Here is a 16,748-nt window from a genome sequence, read left to right as displayed (position 1 = left end):
TCCCATAGACCATAATCTGTCGTCACCTCAAAGAATTCTATCTGGTTGATCGAGCGCAATCTTCTTTTCAAGCACTGCGGAGCTCCTGTTTATATTGTAGGGCAAATTCTATAGCACTGGACGAGTACAAAAGAATCTCTGCATATGTATTGAGCGTTTCTTTCAAACTTGCATTTTGTGACTATTGTCTGACTGCTGAATCTTCCCCAGGGGCTGAGGAGGATTTAAATGGGTGGGGGGGGGGGAGAGGAGAGTGGCGGCCTCTCCCTGCAACAGCTCTTTTATGTTGCCAGTCCATTTCTATCTCTGGCGGCATTGGCAAAAACTGGATCTAGGAGCCTCCGGAGGCAACAGAACTGTATCTCATTGAGCTGCCATCATAAGGCTATAAGGGAAATGCAGCACAGGAGCAATTTTAAATATATACCCAAAACTGGCTTGTCATTGTTTATGCCCACTCAAACCCTTCAGTAGGAGGCCCAAATCATTTTTGGGTTCAGGCCTTATAATAGTCGGCAAGCTGCCCAGTGCTCAATTTGTTCGAGCGGGCAGCTTGTTTAACCGGCAGCCGAAAATCCGATGGCTCCATGAGTAAGTTGAGCTGGAAGTTGGTACCAAGATGGGCGGGAGGGACCAAAAAAATTCCTCAAAAATATTCCAGAATGTTTTCAGAGCAGCCTCCAACGGTTCCTTTAAGTACCATTGGATATGCTGCCCACTGCCTGGTACAAATGGGCAGAGCGATGTGGCTCACACTCCACCTGTTTGTACGTGCAACCAGGGTCCTACAATCAGGGTAGTACCCTCCAGTGTGTTTCGAGAGTGCTTGGTGCCAATTTGCAGACCCCCCTGAAAATCGGATCAGGCGGGCTACGGGCTTCCAAGGGGTGGTCACTGTTTCCTGCCATTTTCAACTATCAGACACCTCGTAAACAGGGCAGTTGAAAATTGCCCCCATCATGTCTACATTTTATCTATGCTGGCAAATATCGCACGGCATTGCAATGTAGCAAAGGAGTGGAGAAGGGGTGAAAGAATTTGGAAAGAAGTTTGTAAGAGAGCACTCCAAAAAAAGTGACGTAAAGATTTTATTTGGTTCATGGAAGAAGGTGTTTTGTTGCCCCCTACGGATAGATAATTAAATAAATACCACAGTTACATAACTAAATCTCAGCATCTGACATTTGGGAGCAGCTCTTTACTGTACATCTCATAGGCTGTGCCTTTTTTATAGTGAAGGCCAAAAAATATATAAAACTTCAGTTTAGCCGTTTCTTATTTGCATCTTTCCTTCTTTACCAAGTAGCTCTGCAATAGTACTTAGAGTACTTAAGTAGAACCTTTTGATAAAACATTTTAAATTTGGGCTTGTTATTCCAAGCCTCCCTCCAAATTAGAATAAAGGCACAGTCTTGTCTGGATCAACAATTTTTGAGTTCTCAATTATGAACAAATAAAAGAGAGTCAACTTTTGTAACCATTTAGAATACATTATAAAATGTAAAGATTTCAATTTGAAATTCAGCATTGTTTAACATTTAATTTGTTACCCATAACATGCTGTAAACAACCTCTTGAACATAGTAACCTACAAAGTTTTTTCAGGAAAAAGGTAAAGATGAATAGTTTATGCTTTATCTTGTCCTTGGTTTCACTTGAGACTTTCATGCTGAATAATTTTCCATTGGCGGAGCAAGCCATGGCACATTCTGTGAAAGGCCAGTCTTGCTGTCAATCATAAAAATTTCTGCATGTTGCACGCATAGGTGCATGCGGAGAGCTGTCGGCTGCTATCCTGGTTAGTCCCTTTGGGTGATGGTGAAAGATGTGAGAATCTGCATGAACTTAAGCTCAAGACTTCTCACATAGGCATAAGCCCCTGACTCAAAGCCCAAGATAGCATCAAAAAGGATCTTCAAAAGATATTTTGATTGGCTCACTTCTTATTGGCCGCCGTTGCTGACTGACCATTTTTGATTTCTAGTTTATTGAACTTCGTGATTGATGGTTTTCATTCCTGGTTACTAACTGATAAGTTCCCTAACTGTTAAGTTGTGTTTTGTTGCTGTTTTCTGAATATGAAATATGAACTCATTAGGTGAAAGTGTGATGCAAAATTTGAATCTAGAAACGTGCAACCCTGAAGCATAACAGGCAAATGTGCATTAGATGCAACGCATACGAGTGTGTGTGTGTAGCCCCAAAAATGCATGGAACTGCTCCACTGGCATATGTATGGCAGGACATCCATCGATGACCTCCGTTTCTGACCCCATCATAGTGTTAGGGAAAAGTTACCTCATCAGCGTATGAGGTGCTCATGCCCTATGGCTGTAAAAGCAATGCTGTCCAGTGCTTGCTTCAAAGCCAGCACTGTGCTTACAAATTTTAACTGTGCAATACAATTTGCCCACCTTTATAAAGGCCCTATGTAACAAATAAAGCTGGCATATTTTATGCGGCTCCTGCTCAGGACCCTATTTGCCAAATAAGCAAATTTGGGGCCTATTTGCTGCTCAGAGTGCCAGTACACTGGGTTCATTGTGGCATGCAGTGCCCTTGGGGATATGAAGGATAGGGATGAGGAAATTCCCAACCTTCAAATTGCTTCGCCCCCAGACTCTGAGGTCATAGGCTATGTTTGGGGAGTATGGAGGATCTGCCTCAAACAGGCCCCAAAGGAAACTGGCAGCATAAACTGGACTTGGCATTTCTGGGTCCCAGATGATTTTTTTTGTCCCCGCTGCTCACTCCTGGCAGATTCAGGACCCACATCTTTTCCATTCAGTTTTATAATAAAAGCAAGTTCAGTTTTGTGAGTATCTTCATAACCTCAGTTTCCAACTCAACCTTAATGTTCTACTCTGAACTTTGTCTAATACATTAATGTCTTTTATATACAATATTACAAAAATAATCTCATGAATGATGCATACATTAAATTATTCCAACTTGTTTACCAATAAGATACAAACCAGTGGTCTGCTCCTCTTAATGTAAAATTGTTTGGTTTGAATTAACTGTCAATTTCCTCATGATTAATTTAAATTACTGTATATTAAAATGTTTTCAAGCAAAAAATGACTTAAAATTAACAGGCGCAGATGATATTTGACTAGTTTTATTCATAATTGCTTTGCATTGACTGAAAATTTTCAATAAATAGTCAACAATCCGTTTCTTTTACTTTTCCATTTTTGCAATGGACCCCCATTCATTATGTACATATTTCATATTCTAGTTTTCAAAACAAACCCCTGAAAAGCTTGATAACACAGAACCTTTTCAATTTATCATTATCCTTTGCTTTCTATTACTAAGCCAGTTTCAATGCAAAAACTGTGTCTTTGATTCCATAAATTAATTATTTTAAATCTACATATAAAGAACTTTATCAAATGCCTTCTGACCATTCAAGTAAAATTTCTTCCCGTGACTATCCTTCCCGTGCAAAGTTAATTACCTATTTGAAGAATTTCAGTATGTTTGCTATGTGTTGCTTTAAAGGCCCGTTGATCCCTTAAATTTAATATGTATACAATCCAGTAATGGCAGAAGTAAAATTCACCCATCAAAGTTGCAAATAACCTTTCATCAATGACAAGCCACGGGCCATCTCTCTTATTGATCCAAGGTCAGAGGCGTGCAATTCATGTGATAGGATTCCTATTGACTTCCCAGTAATGCTGGTGCCAATTTAACATGGATAAATTGGAGCCCAATTATGATAAGTCTCTTGCTCAGGAGGATTATTTGTGTGAGATGATTTTGGTAGTAAGGGGATTCGGATCAAGGACTCACTGACTAAAAGCTAACACATACTGGACCCTAGAATTCACCCTTGCTGGCATGAAAATTAAAAAAATTAGTATAGAATTGCAAACCTTAAAAACTTTAAATTTGTGAATAGTGTTGAATATGTGAATGTTAGTAATATGATTTTGTAAGTAAAGTGATTTTTTTTTTCAAAATGAATCTAATGTCTTTATTTGAATACAAGATCTGTATTTGTTTCTTTGGGAAATACTGGATGCTGTTTGGGGAAAATGTTAAATTCTAGTAATTAAAATCTTATGAGATATGAGGAGGCCAAGTATTGGATTGTATTAATGTACTGCAACAAAGTAAATAAATGAAGTAGAATACTTCACTTTGTAATGTGATGTGAATATGATAAATAGGAGATTTTCTCAAGACATGAAAGTTAGTTACTAAATTTGTGTAATTGGATTTAATTTGCTTAAAAATAAAATATATGGTGGAATCTAATTGCCATTCCATTTAATTGCAGAGTCTCTTAACACAATATGAAAACATTGAATGACTTATTTATTTTACTAAAAAATCAGACATGAACAACAGCATTGGAACTAAGGAATACATCTCATGATCCATGATTTATGAATTGGATTTTGAGTAGCCACCCAAATTACAACAATTAATGCTCTTTGCTGCCACCAATGGCAGTTCTGATTTTGCTGATAGTTTTGCAAAGTACTGGAAGCACAGTACTGCTGGTGGTGAATGTAAAATGGCTGACATTTGTTTAAACCTGTAATGGTCTGTAAAAGCCTTTTCATGACATCACGGAAAGTTCATGGCCAGAAAATGAATGGCAGGATTGTGCTCAATTGTTCCTCCATTGTCACCAGTGCTCCAAAATCCACCATTGGCGTGCTATCCTCAATTACATCTCACATAAGATCACATTTAGTTCATAGGGCATGTAGTCTTAACTGTGGAATCAGTCCTGGCACTTGACATAAGAAAAAATATCTGGAGTGTGCCTGAATCACAGAATCATAGAACTTACAGCATAGAAGGTGACTCAACCCCTAATATCTGTGCCAAGACTAGCTGTTTAAAGGTGGGAGTGCAGGTAAAAAAGCCATAAAAAGACTAATAAGATTCAGATTACTAACTATTTCTGGTATACTGCAGAGCACATACTCACTTTACAAATCTATGTACCTGTACCTCTACATCTCTCTGTTCCTCCATTCAATTAAGGAACTTATCATTTAGATACTTCAATTTCTTTTTCCCTAAAAATGTACTATACAGTTCTCTGTACTGAATTGCATTTGCCATTATCTACCTGTTCCACTAAACTTCTTCAGAAACGTCTGCATTTTCCTCACAGTTTGCCATAAACGTAATTTGGTATCACCAGCAAATTTTGATTTAATTCATCTTCTACCTATTGCTAAATCATAAATAGAAAACAAGAAGTCCCAGCTTACCACAACATAAACATTATCATTCAGAAAAACATCTGTTTACCTGTACTCTCTGCTGTTAGGTCTCTAGTCATTACTCTACTCATTCCCTTCAATACCATGTGTCTTATTTTTTGCAACAGTTCCTTTATGTGGCACTTTATTAAATGCCTTCTGAAAATCCATGTATACAACATCTACTGACGTTCTTTGTATATTTTTATCTATACTATAACCCTCAAAGATTCAATTCAATTAGGCAAGCACAACCTGCCTTTTTCAAGATGTGGAGATGCCGGTGATGGACTGGGGTTGACAATTGTAAACAATTTTACAACACCAAGTTATAGTCCAACAATTTTATTTGAAATTCACAAGCTTTCGGAGGCTTCCTCCTTCCTCAGGTTTTCCACATTCACCTGAGGAAGGAGGAAGCCTCCGATAGCTTGTGAGTTTCAAATAAAATTGTTGGACTATAACTTGGTGTTGTAAAATTGTTTACAATTGCCTTTTTCAACTCCATGCTGGCTTTCCCTGATTAGCCCATGTCTTTCTAAATGCTCAATAATTTTGTTCCACGTTAGATAGTCTAGAAGTTAATCTACAATTGTGATCAGGCTAACTGGACTATAATTTCCTGGTTTATCTCTTTTTCTTTTAAATAGAATTTTATATTCGCCTTCCTCAAGTTCCTTGGCACAATTTCAGTTCCAAACAATTTTTGTAAAATTATGGCTAATATCGTCACCTTTACCTCCCTAACCTCCTGCACTATTCTGGGATACATATCATCTGGACCTGATGACTTTTCTACTTCTAATCCTATTAATTTTTTGAATAGTTTCTTTTTGAATATTTATTTCCAATAATGGCTGTTCTACATCTTCCTCAGGTACTTCTTCATTCCCATTTTCATCTCCCTCTGTAAAAACTAAGGCAAAATGCTTATTTTTTTTTATTCGTTCATGGGATGTGGGCGTTACTGGCAAGGCCGGCATTTATTGCCCATCCCTAATTGCCCTCGAGAAGGGGTTGAGCCGCCTTCCTGAACCGCTGCAGTCCATGTGGTGAAGGTTCCCCCACAGTGCTGTTAGGAAGGGAGTTCCAGGATTTTGACCCAGTGACGATTAAGGAACGGCGATATATTTCCAAGTCGGGATGGTGTGTGACTTGGAGGGAAATGTGCAGGCGGTGTTGTTCCCATGTACCTGCGGCTCTTGTCCTTTTCAAGTGGTAGAGGTCGTAGGTTTGGGAGGTGCTATCGAAGAAGCCTTGGCGAGTTGCTGCAGTGCATCCTGTGTATGGTACACACGGCAGCCACTGTGCACCGGTGGTGAAGGGAGTGAATGTTTAGGGTGGTGGATGGGGTGCCAATCAAGCGGGCTGATTTGTCCTGGATGGTGTCGAGCTTCTTGAGTGTTGTTGGAGCTGCACTCATCCAGGCAAGTGGAGAGTATTCCATCACACTCCTGACTTGTGCCTTGTAGATGGTCGAAAGGCTTTGGGGAGTCAGGAGGTGAGTCACTCGCCGCAGAATACCCAGCCTCTGACCTGCTCTTGTAGCCACAGTATTTATATGGCTGGTCCAGTTAAGTTTCTGGTCAATGGTGATCCCCAGGATGTTGATGGTGGGGGATTTGGCGATGGTAATGCCGTTGAATGTCAAGGGCAGGTGGTTAGACTCTCTCTTGTTGGAGATGGTCATTGCCTGGCACTTGTCCGGCGCGAATGTTACTTGCCACTTATGAGCCCAAGCCTGGATGTTGTCCAGGTCTTGCTGCATGCGGGCTCGGACTGCTTCATTATTTGATGGGTTGCGAATGGAACTGAACACTGTGCAATCATCAGCGAACATCCCCATTTCTGACCTTATGATGGAGGGAAGGTCATTGATGAAGCAGCTGAAGATGGTTGGGCCTAGGACACTGCCCTGAGGAACTCCTGCAGCAATGCCCTGGGGCTGAGATGATTGGCCTCCAACAACCACTACCATCTTCCTTTGTGCTAGGTAAGACTCCAGCCACTGATTCCCATTGACTTCAATTTTACTAGGGCTCCTTGGTGCCACACTCGGTCAAATGCTGCCTTGATGTCAAGGGCAGTCACTCTCACCTCACCTCTGGAATTCAGCTCTTTTGTCATGTTTGGACCAAGGCTGTGATGAGGTCTGGAGCCGAGTGGTCCTGGTGGAACCCAAACTGAGCATCGGTGAGCAGGTTATTGGTGAGTAAGTGCCACTTGATAGCACTGTCGACGACACCTTCCATCACTTTGCTGATGATCGAGAGCAGACTGATGGAGCGGTAATTGGCCGGATTGGATTTGTCCTGCTTTTTGTGGACAGGACATACCTGGGCAATTTTCCACATTGTTGGGTAGATGCCAGTGTTGTAGCTGTACTGGAACAGCTTGGCTAGAGGCGCAGCTAGTTCCGGAGCACAAGTCTTCAGCACTACAGCCGGGATGTTGTCAAGGCCCGTAGCCTTTGCTGTATCCAGTGCACTCAGCCGTTATTAAGTATCACTGTCATGACAAGATTGTCTCCTTCATGTTTAAGTCATCCCACCCTTCTTTTACTTCTTATATGCTTATAGAGGGACTCCCTGCTTCTTCCTATGCTGATTACAAATCTTTTTTCATTCTCCTGCTTAGCCTAACTAATTTCCTTTTTTGGCTGTGCTTTTATCATTTTTACAGGTTTTTTATGTATTATATCCCAATATTTATCATTTACTTTTTAAGACTTGATTTTGCTCTACTTTCTCTACTAATGCTTTGAGCCCCTGCCGTTACATTATCCAGTGTGTACCAAAAGGTAAACGAACATATATATATTAAAAGAGACACTCATTTACATTTTTCAAAGAATAATGGAACAAGTTGTAGAATTCAATTCCCAAAGCAGTAGTAAAAATCCTGGAATACCATTGATTAAATATGGAATTTGACTTATTTCCATCTGTAAGTCAGTGGCTCTGATATAATCAGTTACATGGCATAAACTCTCCTATTGTTATTAAACCATTAATCCGACTCACTGTGAGCAACACCGCAGTAGTTTTGCTAGTTTCCAATGCAAAAAAATCAGGCACAGAGCACGAGTATGAAGTGCCTTTTACAAACACAAACTGGCCTTATAAGCATTCTACCTCTGGTCTTTGATGCCAGCTTACAGCCCATCTTTGATTTTAAAGGCCAGCCTTATATTTATTCTTGCTGTTTGCTGTTATAAGATGGATGTTCTGTGCTGTTATGCATTATTAACTCTGCTAATGAAATTACAGATTACACTTTACCGACAGAACCGAAAGCAAACGTTCAGTTGGGCCACCACTTATTCTGAGCTGATCAGAATTCCAAAACTCAATGGGAAAGAAAGTTGTTTAAATAACTTCATATTCCAGAAATCCCCCTCCCCAAAATGGACGTATTATTCTTGATTAGCTGGATGGAGGGACATTTTATCCCTAATTTAACTCTTGTCAAAGCTGCTCCTATAGATTCTCCAGTATGTATACAAACCATCTCCCCCCAGTTATTTTCTAAAGTTGGCTACCTTAGGTCGAAGGAATGTTTACATGCAGTGTCAGATACCGGAGCTGACCCAAGGGCTGTAGTTTGGACTCCCCATTAGAATAGCTTTTGTTTTAGTTAATTTTCTGCCCCAACAAAACCCCTCATTTCAAATATCCATCTACATGTAGAGCTGCTCCATTGCAATAGCTGCAGTACAGAAACAATAGAATCAGTCGAGAAGAGGCTAGCCTATCCCCTTTAGAAATATTTCTTACATAGTCCAATAATCTGCAAGATTTTTGGATAAGCAATCTTTCATGGACTTCCCGATGCAATGTCATATGTGACCAATGCTATTCCTATGTTGAATAACTGAACTAAAGTTGAATAGCTGAGGCTGTACTTTTATGCCAAAATATGTCTTTCATGTTGCATATTACATTGACATTAGCCCCAAAGTTCAACTGTGGTTTTACTGGTCTCCAACCATAACTCCAAGGAAATGGGGACACCAATTACGTTGGGTCTATGCCGCTTCTACCAGTTTCTACAATGCCTTGCAAAGGGCGGAACTGCTGTCAACCCCTTACAGGGCAAATAGCGGCTGGGGGCAGGGACTCCTTAAGCTTCTGCATTTGCCAGCCCACGATATTTCACCCATTGACTCTAATGGATAGGAAATCATAGACACGCAAGTGAGGAAGCAGAAAACATCAGTCTTAAAGACGTACTGTGCAGCCACCAAGCAATCTTTTATCTCGTTAGTTACTATATATAGGCCATAGCACAACCAAGAAGGCTCGCTGACTCTCAATGAAAATGTGGAGGAATCTTGTCAATTTCATGTATTGCCCCCTCCCCTGACACAGAAAAAGGAACTTCTTTAAAGATACAGCTACCCAAAACAAATATTTAATCCCTGGAGGAGAGGAAGAGACCTGGGGCAGCAATAGGATATAATATCTGCTGCTGCTGAAATGGGCAATGGCAGCACTGGATGAAGCAGGCAACCTGGGTGAGAAGGATGACAACCAGATAGAGGAAATGAGCGACAAAGATCAGGAAGCTGGATGTGTATGTCCTAACAGATTTACGGAGAAGGAGAGTTCAGGGGCCAAAGACCTGCCAAGAATGTTGTGCACACTTTGTGAAGGAAGGTGTTTGTGACAATGCAGGAAGAAGTTTAACAACCTCACTTGTGCGGCCAAGGTCCTTTTCTAATCGTTTCAGTCAAAGATGATGTTTCAGACAAAGTTTGTGGACATTCAAAGCCTGTGAAGTCAATCACTTCCTGGTTTGACACTCATGCGGGTCATTTAGATCATTTAAGGTGGCAGCACAAGTAAATAAGGCCATGAAAATGCAATGGAATTGTTGGTTTTGTATCTGGAGGCATGGATACAAAAGCAGGGAGATAAATTTGAACTTGTATAAGACCTCAGTTAGGCCTGAGTTGGACTATTGTGTGCAGTTATGGACACCCCATTATTGTAAGGCTATGGAAAGGGTGCAGTGTAGATTCAATAGGATGTTACCAGGATTGAAGGATTATAGTTATGAAAGGAGATTTGAGAAAGTTAGGGCTTTTTTTGTTAAAGCTGAGAAGATTAAGGAGTGACCTGATAGAGGTTTTCAGGCTTATAAAGGTTTATGATAAGGTAAATGATGATTGATTGTTTCCACTGGTCAACAAGATGGTAACAAAGGGGCACAAATTTAAGATAATCAACAAAAGAATTAAAGGAATGTTAGAAAAAATTTCTTTACACAGAGGGCAGCTAGAATTTGTAATTATCTGCAGTGTATTTCATTCTTTTAAAAGGGAATTACATAGTCACTTGGATAAAAAGAATATTAAAGGATCTGCAGAGTGAGCAGGAGAGTGGGGTTAGATTAGATGGCTCATGTAGAGAGAAACAATGACGCAGATGTGGTGGGCCATATTAACTGTTTGTGTGCTGTAACATTTTATGGTTCTATGACTCTCCCAGCCTATTTATGCAGTTTTGTATTTTCCAGAAAAGATTCTATATACCCTTGAAATTGGTTTTGCTGTATTTTTGTTGTTTGGGAAGAACGCTTCTAGAGCTGTGAGTGGCTATATGATTCTGGCCTAGTTATTTTTGTCAGTTAGGAAGTGTTTCATTTTCAGGTACCTGAAGGTGTCGCTGTGATGGACTGGAATTTGTCTTAAAGGATACTGAAGGCTTTGCTGGCTCCTTAGTAAGGGGCTGGACCTTTCAGTGCCCTTATTGTATGCCCTTCAATACCTCTCTCCCCTCTAGGGCTTCAGGGTGATATCAGTGTCATGTTATGTGGGTAGGGTTGCCAACTCGAGTTGGACATATTCAAAGAGGTTTCATCACATGACCTCCCACTGCCAATCACCCCGCCATGCTCCCACCATTGGTCACCAGACATGTCCATCATTGGGGCACACTGCTTTCCCAAGACAATTGCAAAGTGAACAGTCTCTTTGCTACCAGATTGGATGACTTGTGACTTTTTGCCAAGCTCCAATATTTTTATAACTAATAAATGAAAGCGTTCAAAGAAAATGAAAAATATACACCATTTTTTAATGCCCCTAAATTTTTACCAGGTTGCTTGCAGCAGTCTTCTGGAGATGAATCTTTAATTCCTGAACACACCAGGACAATCCTGGAAGGTTGACAACCCTATATATGGGTGATACTATAGATAGCACCCTGCACACATACAAGTGATGGTTTATTTCTCTCTGTACTCATAGGGTGGCCCACCACTACTACTGTTACTATTGCAACTACTATTACTATTGTTTGAATTTTAATAGTACCTTTCATGCATAAAAGCATTCCGGGATGCTTCACAGAGGTGTAAGGAAAGAAAATGAATACTGAGCCAATGGAAATAATAGGAGGGATGACAAATAGCTTGATGAAAGAGGTCAGTTTTGAGGAGGATCTTAAAGAAGAGGGAGGTAGAAAGGCAGAGGGATTTAGAGAGGGACTTCGAGAGCGTGGGTCCTAGGTCATATGAGTAGATAGGAGAGGGTACTTTGATTGCAGAGACACGAGGAAGTGTGTGATGGTGTTGTGCACTATTGAAAAAAAAAATTACTGTATTTTTTTATCCTCAGTGGAGATTGTGCAGTGAAGGGGTTGATCATAAAATTATTGATACAATTATTTAATTTTCCCTCATTAAGTGTATCCGGCTAATATGAAACACTTATTACTAATGGGCTCAGCAAGTAAAACCAAGAACATCACATATAAAGCACTGATTTGTGCTGCAGACAGTTATCCACATTTTTGGTGACCTACAAAAATCTATCAACAGTACCTTGGCATCACCTTGCTAGTGTTAATGGATAAATGTACTACAATGAGTAAACTTATTGTGGGATATTGATATCTGACTTTTCAAAGAGATATCCTTTGTAGTAGACTGGAACAGCAGTGCTTGATAAAACACTGTAACCAGTATCAGAAAAATAGTGATCACATGATGATTGGCATTAAAATGTTATGGGTAACACAGGAAAAATGTTTCCATTGGAATAGTGATATGTACACTTAAATAAGTCCGGTCGTTGCATCGTTGAGCATCAGGTTTTGTCCCTCATATGCACAGATCTCAATCTTGATTGGGATGAATAGAGAGCACCAAGCAGATGCAAGCAAGGTGCTTCCCTAGTGGAAACTGGTGGGAAAGCATGTGCCACTTTTGTGGCAATAGTAGCTGTTTCTCTCGCATTAGCAGAAGCCTGGGAGCAGGCAGCTGGCCCACTTTCTTGTCATGGAGTGGTGTGTTGCATGGGAATACCTAAGAATGAAGGAAAGGAAAATACGTTTTAATGGGAGGCGGTTAAAATATTTTTGTAGAAACTAACAATTAGGATTTAGACAAGCTTGTATTTAGTACGTATTGCTGTAACAATTTTACTTACTTTACTTTTAAGGTTGTGACTGGCACAAATAGACAGTAAGACCAATTCGTTCAAAACAACTTAGAAAGATTTATTAAACATCCATTTGCATCAATATAGTTTAACAAACAAGACAGTAATGTACAGGTATTATAAAGGCTTTACTTCCCATTTTTCCTTTGGACAACGAGCGCGCTGACCCGGGGTCCTTAACTTTTCTTGTTCCGGTTCTGGCCTTTAGGGAACCTCCTCACATCCTTCCTGGCTCATTGTCCTTCTCCACCTTGTCGTCTGAACTTGGCATATACTTTTATACCTTTTTGGGTGCATGGCCACCTCATGCACAATCTCTCTGGGCTTGGCGATTGGGCATCAGCTGCAATGCCATCTTTCAATTGATTCCTTTGTTCATGTACAGGCCTTGGCCTATAATGTCCCTTTTGTTAAGTACCTCGTTTAGCTGGTGCTAGGCCATGATTAGATTAATCTGCAGTCTGGCACCCCTTAACCACTCAGGTGTGTGCTTGTTGTGTCTCTTCCTGTCCAAGCCACGCTTCAATTACCTTTGCTATGTCACTTCTTTGCCGAGTTCGGATCCCACCCATTCAGGGAAAAGAGAAGTTCTTGCTGTGGGGGTTTTAAAACTGCAGGGTTTCAATCAGCTTCGGCCGTTGCAGTCTGAGTCAGCACGGCCATCCGAGGGGAGAGAGATCATCTTTATTATTTTAACAACACAGTAGTTCTTACTATAGTAACAGGCTTTCCATGTTATTTTTCCTACATGCATATTAGCTGGATTATTATGATATCTCATTTAAGGGTAAATTATTGGAGGCTCCGCTCCCATTGAAGAGTCTCGCTTGTTTTCAAATCTCTCCATGGCCTCGCCCCTCCCTATCTCTGTAACGTCCTCCAGAACATAAGAACATAAGAAATAGTAGCAAGAGTAGGCCATACGGCCCCTCGAGCCTGCTCCACCATTCAATAAGATCATAGCTGATCTTCGACCTCAACTTCACTTACCCATCTGATCCCCATATTCATTGATTCCCTTAGAATCCAGCCCTACAACCCTCCAAGATCTCTGTGCTCCTCCAATTCTTGCCGCTTGCACATCCCCAATTTTAGTCCCCCCACCATTGATGGCTGTGCTTTCAGGTGCCTAGGCCCTAAACTCTGGAATTCCTACCCTAAACCTCTCTGCCTCTCATCCTCTCTCTCCTCCTTTAAGACACTCCTTAAAACCTACCTCTTTGACTAACCTTTTGGTCACCTGTTCTAATACCTCCTTATGTGGCTTGGTGTCATATTTTGTTCGATAATCGCTCCTGCGAAGTGCCTTGGCGTGTTTTACTAAGTTAAAGGCGCTATATAAATGAAAGCTGTTGTTTTTGTTGATGGAGCATGAACCAGAGAACCAGACATGGAAGTTGTGCAGTGGTCACTATTTCTAGATATTAAAATTAAGAAGCGAATGACAAAAAGTCATTCCAGGTTAGATAAAATAACATCAAAAAGATCAAATGTTTGTGAAAACTAAATGGGCTAAAGAATCAATTACAATAATCATTATCCTAGCATCAAATCTGACAAATTATATAAGTTGTTAAAACAAAATAGTTTGTGTACAAATAAATATCCACTGCGAAATATATTAGCAGCTTGGGATAAAACAGGTGGAAATGCTGTGATAACGTTGATACAAAGAGAAAATGGCCTCGAGCAAATCACTTAAGGAGCAGAAAAAGCATAAACCCAATTCAGGTTAAATTGAGCACAGTCACTGTGCTGGTGGCAGCTACAAATGTGGGTGGGATGTCCAGAGTCCTCAGCATCATTTTGACAGTGGTTCTGCCATTGGGAGTTCCTCCTTTTTTCTGCTAATTTTCTGCTTTACTGAAGGCCTTGACTCTTGTTGGGGTATTTTTCCAGCCCACAAGCAGCTGCAGCTGAAACACGTCCTGGATCTCCTGCATGTAAGATCTTCATGTGTGTCCATTCTTCATACGTGAGCTAGACTGTGAGTGTCTGCGGGTTATTCATTTGTGAAGGGAATCACAGCCGAGTCTGACCCAGTCCTCATCCAATATCCACAGGTGGGTGCTTTCAGCCGGGTTTGCTGGATAGCAATTGGAGGAGCCGCACTTTCCAACCAAAGGTCTAAAATACTCATGTTGTTTCTACTGTGATACCTTCAAATGGACAGAGAAGCACTGTAAAGATCTGCCAGTCTGAAATGGTTGTGTTTAAAAAATGATGTATTTGAACTAATGACGGCAATGAATGTTTAGCTTTTACTCTATCATCCCCCTTCTTCCAGAAATCCATTAGGTTGATATAACTTTTTTTTAAAAATAGGTTTTTGCAAAGTTAGCTAACTTGTAATTTGTAGCCTATCTTTAGGGTCCCTGCAGGTTCCTGGCCGTTAGGACAATATGGCATTAGTTTTGAGCAGATATTACCTTTCACCTGCTCTTCACCACATTTGTCATTAACTGTCAGGAGCAACAAAACCAGCTGTTGTAAATCATTCCTACTTATATGTATCAATTTCATTTCAAATATTTAGGCAGGAAAATGGGTAGTGCATTACAGTTTTTTCAAGAGGTAATATTGCCTGAAACAAAAGGCATCAAGCGTTATGGGGAGAGAGCAGGAATATGGTATTGAGATAGAGGATCAGCCATGATCATATTGAATGGCGGAGCAGGCTCGAAGGGCCGAATGGCCTACTCCTGCTCCTATTTTCTATGTTTCTATGTTAGCATTTTTTTTCTTGAATTGTGTCATTATATTTTGTCCAACATAAGCTGAATATGTTACTAATTGCTAAAAGGATGCCTTTTTTTATCTTTGAAGAAAAATATGGTTATGAACTGATTTGCAAATTATACGACTGGAAAAGCTTTATTTGAAATTACTGAAAAAATAGGAAAAAGCTTTTATGGGTGGAGAGCTACAATGAGAACTGAATGATGATTTGGGGAGAAAAAGAGCAAAATGAGATTAATGCTTGAAGCCTTATATATCACGGGAATGAGGCAGATCACATGATTCTTTCAAAAATTACATGTGAAGAAGACTCCTAAAGGGACAATATTCTTTAATTTCCCCTATTGCCTGACAGACTGGTCCATCTGCATGGGAAGGACAAATAACTTTTTGCTGTTTTAGGTAGTTTACTGGTTTCTTGCGCCTATGTGTTATATTTACAGCTATTTACCCACCATCTGTTCATTCATCGAAGTAGGCATAGGATGTTGAAATTGAAGTTCTGTTGTGTATTTATCACCAAATGAGGCTGCACATGTTAGAAGTGCACTAGTGCTCTTTGAAGCTGTAGTTTGTGCATTTGATCCACATATTTAACCTTCTGAAGCTATTTTTTCACAACAACTTAATATATTCTACTCTACAATTGGTATTTTATGTAGTAGGGAATTATCATAGTATAACTCCACCATTTCCCAGTGGGTAAATGCACCACATGGTATGGTACTAAGCCATATGGTCCAGCAAAGTCCCAGATCATTTTTTGGTTTTATTGAACTGGCTGAGCTCAGAATGGGTCGAGAGTGGGAGTGCACAATTGGTCCTAGTTTCCCTGTGCTAAGGGGAGGAAAATCAGACATTGTTTCCCCTTCTGATCACTGTCCATTGACCATTGTAGTAGGGCTTGTGTGTGGAGTTTGGGGAAAGGTAGGATCAAGCTCACTTATGGAGGTCTGGTCTCCTGATGGCCCAGTGCCTAAAGTATGTAACACTAAACTGCACAGACCAATTTGTCTCAGTTTCAATTCCTGGTCTCTGTTGAGTCAGCTATCTTAATCAGAATAGCAATTAGGGTGCTGCATTTGCCTTAGCACCTCTAGGCTAGGTGAAGGGGGGGGGTGGGGGGTAGGTAAAGATCAATCAGGATTCCCACTCTGTATTACTATCTGATGCTGGAATTTGTAGATGTATGGATACTTGGATAAAGACTGGATAAAGCTAAACTGTGATGCCCTCCATGACTGAATAGTCTGCCAACATTGTCTATACTCACATAGAAAGACTGGCCATTTGAGCACTGTACCAAAGGGCTCCTGGCATTCCTGGAA

The sequence above is a fragment of the Heptranchias perlo genome, chromosome 13, assembly GCF_035084215.1.
Source record: "Heptranchias perlo isolate sHepPer1 chromosome 13, sHepPer1.hap1, whole genome shotgun sequence".
NCBI classification, from domain to species: domain Eukaryota; kingdom Metazoa; phylum Chordata; class Chondrichthyes; order Hexanchiformes; family Hexanchidae; genus Heptranchias; species Heptranchias perlo.
The sequence above is the reverse complement of the archived record's forward strand: the minus strand, read 5'-3'. Positions refer to the sequence as shown.